The sequence below is a fragment of the Glycine max genome, chromosome 4, assembly GCF_000004515.6.
Source record: "Glycine max cultivar Williams 82 chromosome 4, Glycine_max_v4.0, whole genome shotgun sequence".
Taxonomy (NCBI): Eukaryota; Viridiplantae; Streptophyta; class Magnoliopsida; order Fabales; family Fabaceae; genus Glycine; species Glycine max.
Genome location: NC_016091.4, coordinates 21,591,612 through 21,607,244, shown reverse-complemented (window position 1 = coordinate 21,607,244; position 15,633 = coordinate 21,591,612). Strand labels below are relative to the sequence as shown.

Below are 15,633 nucleotides of genomic sequence, written 5' to 3'. Positions count from 1 at the left end.
CATGTCATTTGACTTGCAGTTTTCATTAATGCAAGCATTCTCTACAACCTTGGTATTATAGGCAAATAAAACATTTCCTTTACTAGAATTAGTTTTCTATTGCTTGTTCCAATAGTCTTTGCATGATACATGGGCTTGTTACAAAATTTGCATTCAGTTAGCGCTCCATCATTGTTATAATACAACATGCAACCATTCATATAGCAGGCAATCCTCTTAGCCTCCAATCCCAACTTCGATACTAACCTCTTCGCATCATAAATTTTTTTGGCAAATGATCTTTTATAGGTGTTGCATCCAAAAGCATTTTTGAAATAAACTCTAAGCACTGGTCGGAACATTCTAATTGAACTTGCAAGCTAAAAGCCTCGCAGATATTGATAATTTTAAGTCTATTCCCTTTCTTACAATGGCTCGTTCTCCTCCACCAATAAATTGTAAAAATTAAGTAAATTTCTTCCATATAAGTTAAAAATTGCTTATACATGAATTTAATTTTTTTTTTGAAGATGCAAACTTGTAGCCATTATTTGTGGGCAAGTCATATTCAATTTATTAATTAATTACTTGTTTGTATTGAGTTTTGTGTCCTAATGGAACTAGGGACTCCAATTCCACCAATCTTGCTAACCTACTATTGGTTTGAAGTTTCTACTACAAGAGTAGTTAAACTTGGATCAACAATTTTCTTCTCACGGTGAGTTCTATTCCCACGTTCAGTGCTTATCATGAATCACTGCCTTAGCCTCTAGGTAAATAACTACTGGGAGAAGTTTTATTATGTGTTCAAGTTGTTATCATGCAACATTAATCAAGAGACAAGATATAACGAGGATGATGAATGAGAAATTAATAAATGGTCCAAAATTATCACAGATATCACCTTATTTTTAAATAAAGAAAATTATTTTATTTTATTTTTTTAGAAGAAAGACATTCTAAAACAGTTCTCTGAAAAATCGTCTTAGAATGTATACTTTCTAAGACAGTTTTTGGAAAAACCATCTTAGAATCTTTGAATTTTTTAACTTTTTTTTTTTTAAAAAAAAAAAGCATTCTAAGACAATTCTCTGAAAAACCGTCTTAGAAAAGTCTATCCTTCTGAGACGGTTTTTAACTAAGAACCGTCTTAAAAGTCTTAGAAATGTGCCTTTTTCTAAGACGGTTTTTTATGAAACCATTGTAGAAACACTTTCTACGATGTTGCATACGACGATAGTTAATAACTGTCATCGTATGTATAAATTAACCGACGTACAAAGCGGTTTTTCCAGTGGTGGCAATTGTTATTCAATTACTGGTGTTAATGATGCAAAAGAATTTCGCATAGTCATGGTACACTATCTTTGTAGTTTAAAGATGATCGGCCTTCATAGACTATTAAATGATTTCTTACTTCTGCTTGATTGGACTAATTGATTTTGAAATGATAGTTTGACACAAAATTGAATATACTATTCTTATACATGTAATTGAAGAAGTGTCAGGACAAGGCCATGAATCCTAGTATTTCTAAAATTGAACTAGGTTTTGTGTGTTCTAGTCGAAGGGTAGTAGGAGGCAGATATAGTACGAATTTGATTTCAAAAATTTAATTGTAACATACTACATTTGATTATTTCAAGTAACATGGTTTATCATGGGTGCTTCTATAGTTCATCCTATTTTGGACAAAACCACATATCATCTAGTCAACAAGGAAAAAGTAGCTAGCTAAGATGAAGGTAAGAGTTTATTGGAACATGTTTTTGCTCTAAATTATTTACAAAAATCAAGTGATGCAAATTTTTGTTCTGTAAATGATGTTGTCCCTATTAAAGGAAACAATTCTTATAAACTACAATAGAGGGCATGTTATTGATGAAGTTGCACTTGAGATGCATTTGAATTTGATTCCAATATTGTTGAGGTAACTGACCTTTCTTTAAATTTGGTCTCCAAATTATAGATTTATTTTATTTAATTACTATCACTACACACTATGCATGCTCACTGTAGGTAGGATGCATGCAATTGGTGTAGGTAGAACAAGCCATATATTTTTTTAAAAAAATAACTTTCTACATTGGTTGTGATTTTAACCGGTGTAGAAAGTACCAATACAACATCAATTTCTTGAGGAAACCAATGTTGTATTGGAACTTTCTACATCGACTAAGATCACAGCCAATGTGATAATTGACAAATTTACAAATTTTTACACACTTACTACATTGGTTTAAGGAACAACCGGTGTAGAAATGTGTTTTTCACATCGGTTTTAAAATCGATGTTGAAAGTTCCTGACTTTCAACATCATTTGATACAACATCGATTTAAAACCGATGTTAAATAAATTTTTCAACCAATGTTAAATACCTTTTTTGTAGTAGTGCTTGTGACAGAAGCCATGGTTTTGCCAAGAATGGGATAAAACATGATGTTCACAAGTGTACAATTGATTGAACTCATGGAGATGTTGAAAACAACAAAAAACGACGTTGGAAGAATGTAACAACTTAAATTATTTTCCAAAAAATATTATTTTAAAAACTTAATAAATAATAAATATTGTAGAATATGCATCATTAAAATTAGTTTCTATTTCTAAGTTGATAAAATATCTCAATGTATATTTTTTCTTTTGGGAAAAGAATGAACACATATACATATATATTTGCACTTCTTTAAGGCATGTTCATATAATTAAAATACTCATGAATAAAGGGTATTTTCAAAATGTGTTTTCTATTTAAATGTCATTTTGATAGTTTTTGCCATATTTCTTTCACCCTTACACAATGTTATAATAAAGTACAACTTATAAAAAATTAACTTGCATAAAATTAAATGATAATAAATTAAAAGAAATACATAATCATACATACTGAGCCTTAGTGGCCCTTAAGACATAAACATAGATGTACATGGAGGATGCTACAAGGGAATAAGGAGGAACAACCTATTGAAAAACACACATGGGATGTGCTACATCAAGTTAGACCCAGAGACATTTGGAGGAGAAGGGATGTTTTACCATCTCCATCACATTGGGAAATCTCTTATTGACCATGCACTACTTGACTTAGGCGCGAGGTTCAACCTCATGCCTCATTCATTCTTAGAGAAGATTGGTTGCCTTAACCTAAAGCCCACCAACATGACTCTACAATTTACCGATGGTTCTAAAAAGAAAGCATTATGGAAAGTGGTAAACGTAACAATAAAGGTAAATCATTTAACATTTATAACTAATTTTTTTGTCATGGATATAGAGGAGGCCCAGCAAGTTCCAAACCTTCTAGGAAGATCCTTCATGAGAACCGCTCATGTAACCATCAATTTTAGTAATGGAGTCTACACACTAAGAGAGGGCAAGAAACAAATGTTCTTCTACATTCACAACATTGAAGATTTTCCCAATGAATCAACTCACCGATAACACCATCATACATCTCCTTAACAATCCACATATCATATGTCAAGCTATTAACGTTAAAGAAGCACTTACTGGGAAGCAACCCAACTTTCTAATTCTTAATTTTTACATTACATTCATTTAGGATAGTTTTTAGTCTTAAGTTTGGAGTTCAAAAAAAATTATCACTCAGTAGCATAACACTAACTTGCATTTTTTTAGTTTTGTTCATCATATGCAGCCTTATTAATGGCCAGCTCGTTTAGAGGACCACATACTCGTTGTCCAGGGAGGTGTGGAAGCAAAGCTTCCAAGCTTATTTTGATGATGCCAAAGACTCAAGTCAAGAATCAAGATTTAAGCAAGTTTCAAGAATCAAAGATACACTCAAACAAGATTAAAGAAATCAAGAAGATTCAAGAGAAGACTCAAGATATGCAAGAACCTCAAGTAAAGCATCAAGATAAGTATAAAAAGGATTTTTCAAAGAAAAGATTGAATAGCACAATTTGTCCAAAAGAATTTTTCAAAGAAAAATATTTTACCAGAGTTTTTACTCTCTGGTAATCGATTACCATAAGGCAGTAATCGATTACAAGAAGCCCAAAACAGTTTTATAACTGTTTTACAAAGTAGTAATCGATTACCATGGGCATGTAATTGATTACAAATGTTTTTTAACGTTGAATTTAAAATTTCAAGAGTCACAACTTGTGATAAAACATTTTCAAACTTGTCTAATTGATTACACAACATTTGTAATCGATTACCAGTGTTTTCTAAATGTTGGTTTTCAAATCTAAACATGAAGAGTCACAACTGTTGATGTGTAATCGATTACACTATAATGGTAATCGATTACCAGTGACTGGTTTTGAAAAATAAACTGTCAAGAGTCACAATTTTTAAAGTGACTGGTTTTTGAAGAATTTACCAAGAGTCACAACTTTTAAAGTGACTAGTTTTGAAGACAGTCACAACTTTTAAAGTGACTAGTTTTGAAGAAATTGCCAAGAGTCACAACTTTTAACATGGTTTCTTCAAGAGCCATCAAATGGCTATAAATATGTGACCATGGAATAAATTTTATAACTGATTTTCATTCATTCATTCATTCTCAACATCTTTCTAAGAGTTTTTGTTCAATACTTGCTTTGTCAAGAAAAGTTCATTGGGCAAAAACTTGTGCTATTCTATGTTCTTCCTATCCTCCATTCTTACAAAAAGGTTTTCAAGAGACCGACTCTTGGTGACTATTTTCAAGAGAAGGTCTTCTTGGTTAAACACTGGACTCAAAAGACTAACTGTTTTTGGGTTCATTGCAAGAAGTAGGATTTACTTCTTGGTTAAACACTGGACTCAAAAGACTAACTGCTTTTGGGTTCATTACAAGAAGCAGGATTTGCTTCTTGGTTAAACATTGGACTCAAAAGACTAACCGCTTTTGGGTTCACTGCAAGAAGTGGGTATAACTTATTGGTTGTTATCACTAGACACAAGGGACCAACATTCCTTGGGGTGGGCATAACTTCTTGGTTGTAATCACTGAACACAAAGGAGGGGATTCCTTTGTGGTTCATTGCTTGTAAAGGATTTTACAAGCATAGTGGAATCTCAAGCGGGTTGCTTGGGGACTGGACGTAGGCACGAGTTATGGTCGAACCAATATAAATCCGGTTTTGCATTCTCACTTCCCTTAAATCTTTTAATTTCTGTTGTGTTTATATTTCTTGATGTTACTTTCCTTCATTTATTATTTCAGTAACTTGTTAACAAAGAAATAATTGAATCTTGGGAATAATAAAGAAAGTGAAATTTTCAATTAGGAATAGTCAACGAAATCTTAATTCAACCCCCCTTCTTAAAATTTCTGAGGCCACTTGTCCAACAGGAGGTAGTGAGGCTACAATGGATAAAAGGAGATGTTAAGGGCTCTTTAGCCCTAAGTGAAGCCTTCTTTACACCCTCTCTTTTACTTTTTATTAATTTCGCCTTATTAGTTTGGTTGTTTAGTATATGTATGGTAGTTTAGGAATATGTTTATTATTAGGAATAAGTAAACACAATTGATTAAGAAGCATCACCATTTTCTTGTCTTTGTGTGGTTGAACTCAAACGCTAAAAGTGAAAACCATTGATTTTGCTTGATTGAGATGTGTAATTAGTTTGGCATGAAAAACTGAAAAAAAATAAAGCAACTTGTAGACCTAGCCTAGTGAGTGAGTGAATTTTATATTGATACACATATTGAGAGCACTCTTATTTCACTCACAGTAGACTTTGATTGAATCTCTTGTATATTGACTGCAATTGTATGCATTGAAGTGATCAAGGTCACGTTTGCATGGTTAGCCTAAAGCCAGAAAGCCAACCATATATTGTTAATCCCTTGCACCATACTTTTGAGCCTATATTGATTTATTCTTTTCTAATCCCTTAACCTTGAAAATATATGTTATATCTGCTACTACCCTTGACTTAGAGGTAGGAGAGCAAAGGTCTAAGAATTGGGAAAGTCCTTAAGTTTGGAGTGGCACAAATTACTACTCAAGGGAAAAAAAGTAAGGATACCTATGAGCTATCATGTGAACAAAGAAAAGTCGTCATTCTCTCTTGAAAAGTTGAGAAAGAAAAATGTGAAAAAAATAGAAAAATAAAGAAAAAAAATTAAGAGAGAAGCAAAGTAAAGAAAAATAATCAAAAGTTGAGGACAAGTAAAGTATGAATCTAATTGAAAAATTAGGGGTACCAAGGATTTGTAAGAAGTGAATGAAAATCCAATGAATAAAGTAAATGCTTTCCTTCCTTTTAGTTACTTTTGAATATCTAGAAACATCAATTTTCCTTGTTAGCCAAGTGTCATTACAAGCTAAGAATGTCATTAGTGACCTTTGCATGCATTTAATGTGTTGATTGACTTGAGATGAAAGTCAAAGTTGAGTTGTATTGTCTTAATTTGTGAATTGAGTGAAAAACTTACCTAAAGTTAAGTCAAAAGCTTAAGAGTGAAAAACTTATTGTGAGGACAAGTTGCTATGCCATTAAATTTGATTGTCATTCTTATTACATATTTCTGACCTTGCATTTGATTTGGTTGAGCTAAAAAGTTGAATGTGGGCACCATACTTAGTTGATTGAAGCACATGAATAATAAAATTGTTGAATAAAGGGGAATGCAAGAAGAGTGTGTGTGTTTAACTTGTCATTATGTATCCTTAGTCTTTAGTTTTAATTTGACTTTTGTTTTTGAGTCTCAATTTTTTTAGTCCTTACTTTTTTTAAGTAGTTTTTACCGTTGTAGTAGTTTTAGTTAGTCTTGCTTGAGGACAAGCAAGACTCTAAGTTTGAAGTGTAGGTAAATGTCAAATTTGTTAGATTTTCATATGAATTTTGTGACGTCTATTTGGCATTTTAGTTAAATTTAGGTCTTGTTTTGAATCAAATTAGCTTTAAATTCAATTTTTACTTTGTCTTAGGTAGAATTTTATGTTTTAGTTATTTTTAATGAATTTTTTACAGTAAAAGCAGGTCATTTTGGAAAGAGAAATTCCAGAAATTACAGATAAAGGCTAGGAAATTCAAGAGCAAGATATTTTTTAAGGATAAATCAATCGAAGAAGAAGATAAATACTTGAATTAATTAGAGTATTATTTGTTTGTAATTTCTTGTGATTATCTCCTTAGTTAAACCCAACTACAATTTTATAAATAGGAGGCTAGACATTCATTGTAATGGTGTAGAAGTCTCGAACAGTTCTTAGAATTATATTTTAGACTTCCACCTACTAGACACCTCTATTATTCCATTAGATATTCTAGGTTTCATTGTATTATTTTTATGAATGCAATTCCTTCCACCTATGAGAGAAAAGGATGAACCTTGTTTCTCTTTAATTCTATCAATTCAATACTTCATCTTAAGTTCTTTGTTTGTTTTCGTACTTAAGGATTTTATTTGATTGACTATCTTATAGATGAATTTAGAAATTGACTTGCGCTTTGGCGAGCCTTGTTGAAACTTGAACATAAATCAAGTACTTAATTGAGATTATCTCTAGGGATAGAATAATCTTGGTTAAGACTCGCTGATTCTCGACCATTAATGTTGATTGCTTGTGTCAATATGTCCAAGGGATTGAGTATCAAAAAATTAATTTAGAATTTGCGACAATGCGGGAGTTAACGTAAAATACACTAGTGAATTGAATATTAACAAGAGAGATGAGTAGAGATTTGTGAAGTCATAGTGGATCAAATGAATTCCAAGCCTAAACCTAGACATTCATTAATCAAGATCAACATCACCATCCAAGTTTAGTATTTCTATTTTTACTAAATTATTTTATTGTCATTTAATTTTTATTATAATTTATTTATGTTATTTATTTCATGATAATCACAAAACAAAAATATAAAAATCTCATTAATATCTTTCCTCATTAATTTTACCAAATTATCCCATATTAGCCACGCCTTTGGTCGGCTTGTGTGCCTTAACTGAGCCCAATCGTCTACCTCGTTTTCAACGATAACTTTTTAGGTGCCAACAATTATCAAATTATGTGTGTCTTTCTTTTCATGAAGTGTTCCTTGAGTCATCTAATTATCTTTTTTTAATCTTTGTTTGAATCATTCTTATCAATTTCTAACCTTTTCCACATTGATTAATTTTATCAATTTCCAATTCAAGACGGTTACAAAAATAATTAAATAAAATGTTAAACAAAGATGGGGGAAAATAGGAGTAAATTATGCCACATCACAGTATAATTGTAACGGTCAAATTGTACTGTAACATCCACTTATTTGGTTTTTAATATGTTTGATCATGAGAAAAAAATTGTTCTTGGCCAAAGAAATGACTAAATAGGCAATTTGGTCCCCGACTTTGTGCCCCTGTTGCATATTAGTCTCTAACTTAATGTTAAATTCAAAATAGTCCCTATCTTTACATAAGTTTTGCAAAATAGTCTTTGTCATTAAATTCCCAAGTGATGTCGTTAGTGAGATGCATTGGTGGCAACTCAGTGCCACGTAGACAGTCCAACGTGGCACTAAAGTCTGCTTCTTTAAATCTTCTCTCACTCAAGTTGGCTTCTTCTTCTTCCCCAAAAAAATTAGGGTTTATGAAGCTCCCATTCCTCCTCCGCCCCATTCACTACTAAAAATGTGTTTTTTTACGACGCGATTTCTAAGTCGGTTATTCGGAACCACCTTATAAAGTGACGCGGTGGCAAACTTGTAATTATCAAAGCTGAGAATTGATTTTTACAACGCAAATTTTAAGGCGGTTATGAACAACCGTCTTAGAATGTTTTAGGGTGGCATTTTTGTAATTATGGAAAAAAATTCAACGACGGGTTTTGACAACAACCGCCTTTGATTTATTTCCAGAAAATTATATTACATTAGGGCTTGATACTACCTACAGTTAGCCCTTTCTATCTTCACACAGAATCACACCTTCGAATACAACCCAGCTTTGGTCTTCACCCAATCTTCGAATACAACCTAGCTTTGGTCTTCACCCAATCTTCGAATACAACCCAGCTTTGGTCTTCACCCATAACTCTGTGACCCATCACTAAGCTCTATCAAAGAGAACTCTATCAAAGAGAACTCTGTGACCCATCACTAAGCTTCTTCTTGACCAAGGAGAATTATTTTCTGACCCAAGTAGATATTGGAGATTGGAAGAAAGCTTGACTTATCCAATTGTAACAAGACCAGACATCTCTTTTGTTGTCTGTGTGGTGAGTGAATTCCTTAATTCTCCCAGTGTTGATGACCATTACAATGCAGTTGTCAGATATTTTATATTTCTTGAAGGATCATGAGTAAAAGGATGGATTATTGTTTGAGAACAGAAGGCATAAGGAGATTATTGTCTATACTTATGCAGGCAAGGTTGAGTCTCCTAATAGGAGATCCACCTTTGGATATTGTGTTCTATTTTGAGGGAATCTCATTTCATGATATTTGCTTGAAATCTTACCCAGTACATTACGAAGTAAACAAATTAGATTTGACCATGCATCTGGCTGTGAATGAAGTTCATAATAATTTGTTTTACAAGTTTGTAATAACTTCTTGACAGCTTAGTTTGTTGGCTTTTGGATCATTGGAAATTGAAATATATAGATGTTTTTCATTTATTGAATGGTACAGTTTATTGCTTCTTTTACTTTGGCAGCATATGTTCCACAAGAATTACTGACATATAAAGAAGAATACGCACTGATTGAATCAAATCACACCATGTTTGCTTTGTTCCATTTTAGGATTAGTTTTAGCTGTGATTCTTATTTCCTATGTTTCATAAATGTTTGCTTACTGCCGCACAAATTTCATGGTGTTTGCTTCAAATCTCACATCGGATTTTACCATGCATGTGGCTGTCAATGAAAGTCGTAATAAGTTTTCTTTTTACAAGTTCTTAACTTCTTGAGAGCTTATTTTGTTGTCTTCTGGATCATTAAAATAAATAGATGTTTTCTGCTTATTGAATGGTACAGTTAATTGCTTTGGCTTTGTTTGTTTAACATGTTGCAAAATATTGTGTATATTCGATGATGTGTTGCTAAACACTCTTTTCTAGTTTGAATATAAAACAACATTCCTCATTTTGGATTAGTGATAATTACTTAAAAAATGAAATATATCAAATATATTTTGAGATTGATCCCAAAATTTGGTCAATTTGGTCAATCTAGCAAAAATTGTGTTGGGTTGTTCTTGGAAGACTCTTTTAGTCTTTTTCTTTTATGGTGTGTTTGTATAAGGTATTCTAAGAGGGGATAGTAATTTTTAGGGGGAATTTAAAATTCCTTGGGCTAAAATCTTTTGTCCAAATATTTTATTAAAAAGAATTTAAAATTTGAGAAATTTAATAGGAAATTTTAATCAACTAAAATAAAGAAATCTAAAATCTATCTGAAAATGTGAAATTTTAGAATTCTTCCTGCACTTGTTCCTGTCTCTGAATGTCCTCACGCTCTTGCTGTCCTGCTCTCTCAACCTCAAGCACTCTCTCTCACTGGTTTGTCTTTCTCTCTTGAGCTTTCTCATCTCTGCTTTTTCTTGTCTAATCAACCTAGAGTTTGTTGATTCAGTTTTGGCCATTGGAAGTTTGATTGTCCTCATTTGTGTATGTCTTAATTTTGCATTCCTGTGAACAGTTTTAGTTGAATTTGTGTGTCTTTCGGTATTGTTTGAGAACAGAAGGCATAAGGAGATTATTGTCTATACTTATGCAGGCAAGGTTGAGTCTCCTAATAGGAGATCCACCTTTGGATATTGTGTTCTATTTTGAGGGAATCTCATTTCATGGAAAGAAAAAAAAACATGAAACAAAATGTGGTTGCAAGGTCCAAAGCTGAAGCAGAAATTCAAGCTATGACTCTCACAACTTGTGAACTAATGTCTAAAACAAATAGACTAATCGCTGAAGAGCTAAAATTGTGAGGTTGGAACTGAGACTAATTTGTGTTAATCACGCAGCTCCTCATATTACATCTAACCCAATTTTTCATGAGCGTGCCAAACATATAGAGATTGATTGCCTTTTTATTTCTAAAAAGACACATCTTTTGCTATCTTCAAATGATTAATTGGTTTATCTGCTCACTAAAGTTCTTCAAGGACCGATGATTTCTTATATCTATGACAAGATAGTTGCTTTTGATCTCAACGCTCAAGCTTGAGTAGGAGTGTTGGAAATAGAATATAAATAATGCTTCCCTTTTCATGTATCATTAGAATTTATTGTATCTTAGGAGTTAAAGCTATAGTTTTAATTTCTCTTTTAGTAAATTGTACTCATCATGTATATAAATAGATGCTTTGCTGGGTTACTAACACTTGAGCATTAGCATTCAGAAATTCCTATCTCATTTTTCTCAAGCTCTCAAATAAGATAAATATGAAAACAATATTTGTGCTAGATAAGACAAACAATGTTGTAGATTTTTTAACCAAGATGGATAGTGAGCCCACAAATATGATTATATAAAATCAAATTCAACAACTAATTCAAGGCTTTAGGGAAGACATAAGAGCCATGCAACCTAATAAATATACTTTAAGTGAAAGGAGAAGCATGGCAGAGTGCAATTCATTGCTCCAAAAAATGATGCTACTCAAATTAGTTAACAACAATGGTAATCAAATTTGACCAAGAAAAATATTAAAGCAGGCAAGAGACAAGAGATGGTAACTTGGATACCTTGTAGAAGCAACTAGACCTGAATGGACAATTCCCATTTCCAAAGTTAAAATGCTTGCAATCAATTAATCTAAAAAGAAAAGCAAAAATAGGTAAGTTCAAGTTTCAAATATTAACACAAATTGGCCTTGTTCTCATTAATAATCAGATTGTTGTCACCCAAATAACTATACTCTTCATAAACTGCGCTCATCAATAGGAACATGTGAAGAGTGAACACATCAACATCACAAGATATCGGGATACTGTGCGTGCACACATTTCTGTGTAGCTTGGGAGAGTTTGATTTTTGTGTGGTGTTAAGGGGATTGGGAGTAGGAGTGGGCATATAGAGATGAGGAAAGGAGGGAATTTTTTCCCAACTAACCACCCTCCAAAGCATCTTTGATTAATTAACCATAGCTCAAAAGGTTACCAGTAACCAAAAAACAAATCAATTTCTGGAAATTGAAGGGGAAGTTGAGTAGAGAAAATTTACTTGCAGTTTGCCTTGTAGTTGTTGATAATTTCCTGTTTTTCTTCCTTAGTAGAATACCTGTAGTTGCTCTAGAAAACATAAGTACGAAAGCATGCTGACCAAGATAAGTACTGGTACATCCTGGCAGATCCTGTCATGCATTAAAATGCTAGAATACATACAATTAGAAAAGTAGTGATTGGCTGATGATTTATCATAGATTTTTGTAGACATAAGAAGGGTGATGTTTATGTCTTTTTAGGAGGGGTATCTTTGGTAGATTAACAAAGAGATTATGATTTATTTATCATCCTCTAGGTTTTGACATGTCTTTTTTTCTTTAAAAATACTTTGTTTATCCAACAAAAAACGAAGCAGATGTATATGTTGTTCAAAATCAGAGTCAACTGCATATGTTTATTAGACAGTCCATCAACCAATAGCATATAGAGAAGGCTTTTTGGTGTGTTTGACGGGCCTTGGATTTTCCCCCATAGCAAGGAGCAGTTTCTTTAGATGAATTCTAAAATTTGGCAGGTGCAGAGGGTAAACTTTTACGGCAGTGTCTTGTACACTGTCATTTGGGTCTTAGGATGGAGAAGAGATGCTTGGTTACTCAAGGATAATATCCTTCAACTTGGTGTAGAACATTATTGTTCTGATGGCATCTTATTGGAGCTCAGCACATGGATTCTTCCAGGGGGGTTCTTAGATGAATATAAAAAGGGATTGGACAGCTCTGTAATTTTCTTTGGTAAAGTGAAAGAAGGAAATCTATTCTTTGTAATTTTTTCCTTATATTCTTTCTTTTCCTTAAAAGGAACAAAAAGGATACCAAACAATAGCAACAACACATCTTACTGCCACACTGCCACTTACTGAAGCTGAAGCATTTTAAAGTTAACAACCGAAAATAATTAAGATCTACTACTTTATAAAATTTTATAACCAGCCTCGTTGCCCTAATATCATTCAACTTAACAACTTAACAATGATGTTGTTCTAACTTATAAATTCTAATCATAGTATAATCATCTAAGCATGACAAAACATAATTAATTTCTATTATCAGTGGCAATAGTTGGAAAGGATCAATTTTGGCCATTTCTGGCTTTCACTCTATCTCCAGGAGGAAGATAATCAATTTTTAATTCTTGAAAACACAACCTACAGAAAAAAAATCTAGTTTTTCATCATACATTTAGTTTAACAATCTTTTATTGTGGTAGAATATTGTTTCTTGAATTGATTCATTTGTGCGTATGGCTGATAGACTATTCTTCCTCTCTTGTAGTGGTTCGGCAATTTTTATTGGTGTGCAAAGCAGCAATTGCTACAGTCATTGGCTGAAAATATGTGTTGTGGCTCATTTTGTAAGTTGCCTCTCTTTATTAAAAAAGACAACATGGAATGTAAGTTCAACAAAAGTAGGAGGGTATCTAACTCAGAGGTGAAAATAGGAGACCTTAATCTGATCAACAACACTTGCCTCTGCTGCATTAGCTGCTTCCACTTCTTCCACCACTACTCTAAGCTTTGTTTCTGCATCTTGTAACACAACTTTAGTGACTTCAGCTTCCATCTTCAATTCTGCAGTGTCATTCTTCATATGTTCTATTTCCTTCCTTGCATTTTTAGTAAACAAAACAATTGTTTCAATGTGAAGATCATTTCCTCTGATGCTCCTGTAGCTTTAGATTTTGCTGCCAAGTAGGCTTCATGTTCAAACTCGCTTTTCCAGAGTTGTACCTGCAAATTCTCAATAATGGATTCAGTTTTGGATTCTTTGTCCTTCAATTTAGAGTGAAATGTCTAAAAGAGTCAAAGTCCGATTCAGGGCACCAAAATAGTATGCTCTTTGCTCGACTTTTAACAGACAAAACAATGTAGTTCACATTAAGAGACTTCCAGCTTGTAATTATTAACAGACTTACCAGAAGTTCATCAAGTAGGTGTTTGAAGAAGAGAAGACAAGACCATTTTTGTCAACTCTAATCAGTTCTGTAATGCTTTAAGAGGGTGAAAACTTTGTCAAGTCTAACCAGTCATCACAACACATTGTAAACATCAAACTCAAAGAGAGTTAAAAATAAGTATTTCCGAAAAAAAAATTCTTTTGTGATGGTTAAAAATCATCTAAAAAAGTTCATTGATACATAAAATTATTAATGATGTTAATTATAAATTGATGAAAAAAATAACTCACTTTAAATTTAAATGAGCTAAATAAAACTTTAAAAAGCTAAAAAAAAGTATAATAAAAATCATTAAAGATTAAAAGTGTATATTGAAGGCTAAATCATGTTACGACCAATTTAATGGTTTAAAGGTGTATTAAAAAATTTCTAGTTAAACAAACAGAAGGCCAATTTTCAAATGAAACGTCAATGTTCAAATGTTGAATCCCTCTTCATATGTGCTCTATTAGTCAATGATAAACGTGTTTTGTCCGCAACGGCAGTGAGTGCAGGTCAACAAAGTGCCACACTGACGTTTCCAATGCTCAAAGGACCTTTTCTCTGCCTCTTCTTAATATAATCTTGGTCAACTCACTTGACTCCCAACAAACTTCCATGCCATTTTCTGTGTTTTGCCACCTTCCTTTCTCTCTTTTCTCCTCTGCTTGCAAGTTTCAGCAATGTTGTGTTACCAAATGCTTTATTCAGCACCCTCTTTCCTAGACTCCCTCAAGGCACTTGAGCCTGACATCCAACTTGCCAATGTGTTTTGAGTTCTCTTTTTCTCTATTTCGTGTTTTGTTACTTAGGTCATTGGCTCATAAAATATGATAGCAGGGAATACGCGTGGGTTCATTTTGTGAACTAATGTAACTTAAGTCACTATGAACATTAGGTTAAATTCCAACCATGTTCATATCACTAAAGACCTCTTCAGCCTAACAAAATTCTGGAGTCATTCTTGAGTTTTGCATTTGACTTCCATTACATAGTCCACTCATATTTATTTATCTAATGGCTTTTAGAGGTTACCAAGTTGTATGGGGGTTTGTTTTCTTATATGGAAACTCAGGTTCAATCAGTTCACATTTAGAATAATTTGAAAGAGTGGAATTGCATGATATTATATCAATAAATATGAATATAGCACAAACTTATATGAGTACATACAAATTTCCCAAGTGCGATATTAGGTGATATTTGTCACTCACACTCCCTTTTCGACAGTGTTTTAATACAACAATAGTATCTCTTATGCTTTTCAATTTTGATTCTTGTTAATTTCCTTCATTTAACAATGAATACTTTATTTGTATGCCATTCTCACATTTATGTCGTTATTTATTATATTGTTGGTTCACATGAAACTATTGTGTAGTACTACATTCTACTTCATTGAGCGAGCCATAGTTCCCCGTTTGAGGTTCAATACAACGATTAATACGGATAGTTTGGATTAATTGTTGTATTGAATCTTGAATTATCCGTTTGGACAGTTTGGGAAGACAAACTTTTTTTACTTCATTTTCACTTAAAATTTAACTACGTTGTGTTATTTTTAACTAGATTTCGGACATTGCATCTTGCTTTGTTCTCC

The 15,633-nt window shown here is 32.7% G+C and overlaps 1 non-coding gene across 1 annotated transcript; it reads right to left on the bottom strand.

Moving 5' to 3' along the window:
- Nucleotides 1–8,573: 8,573 nt before the first annotated feature.
- On the bottom strand, nt 8,574–8,722 carry MIR4405B (microRNA MIR4405b). The gene has a single exon (NR_161685.1). It is a non-coding gene; the product is annotated as a microRNA MIR4405b (primary transcript).
- Between the last annotated feature and the right edge of the window lie 6,911 nt (nt 8,723–15,633).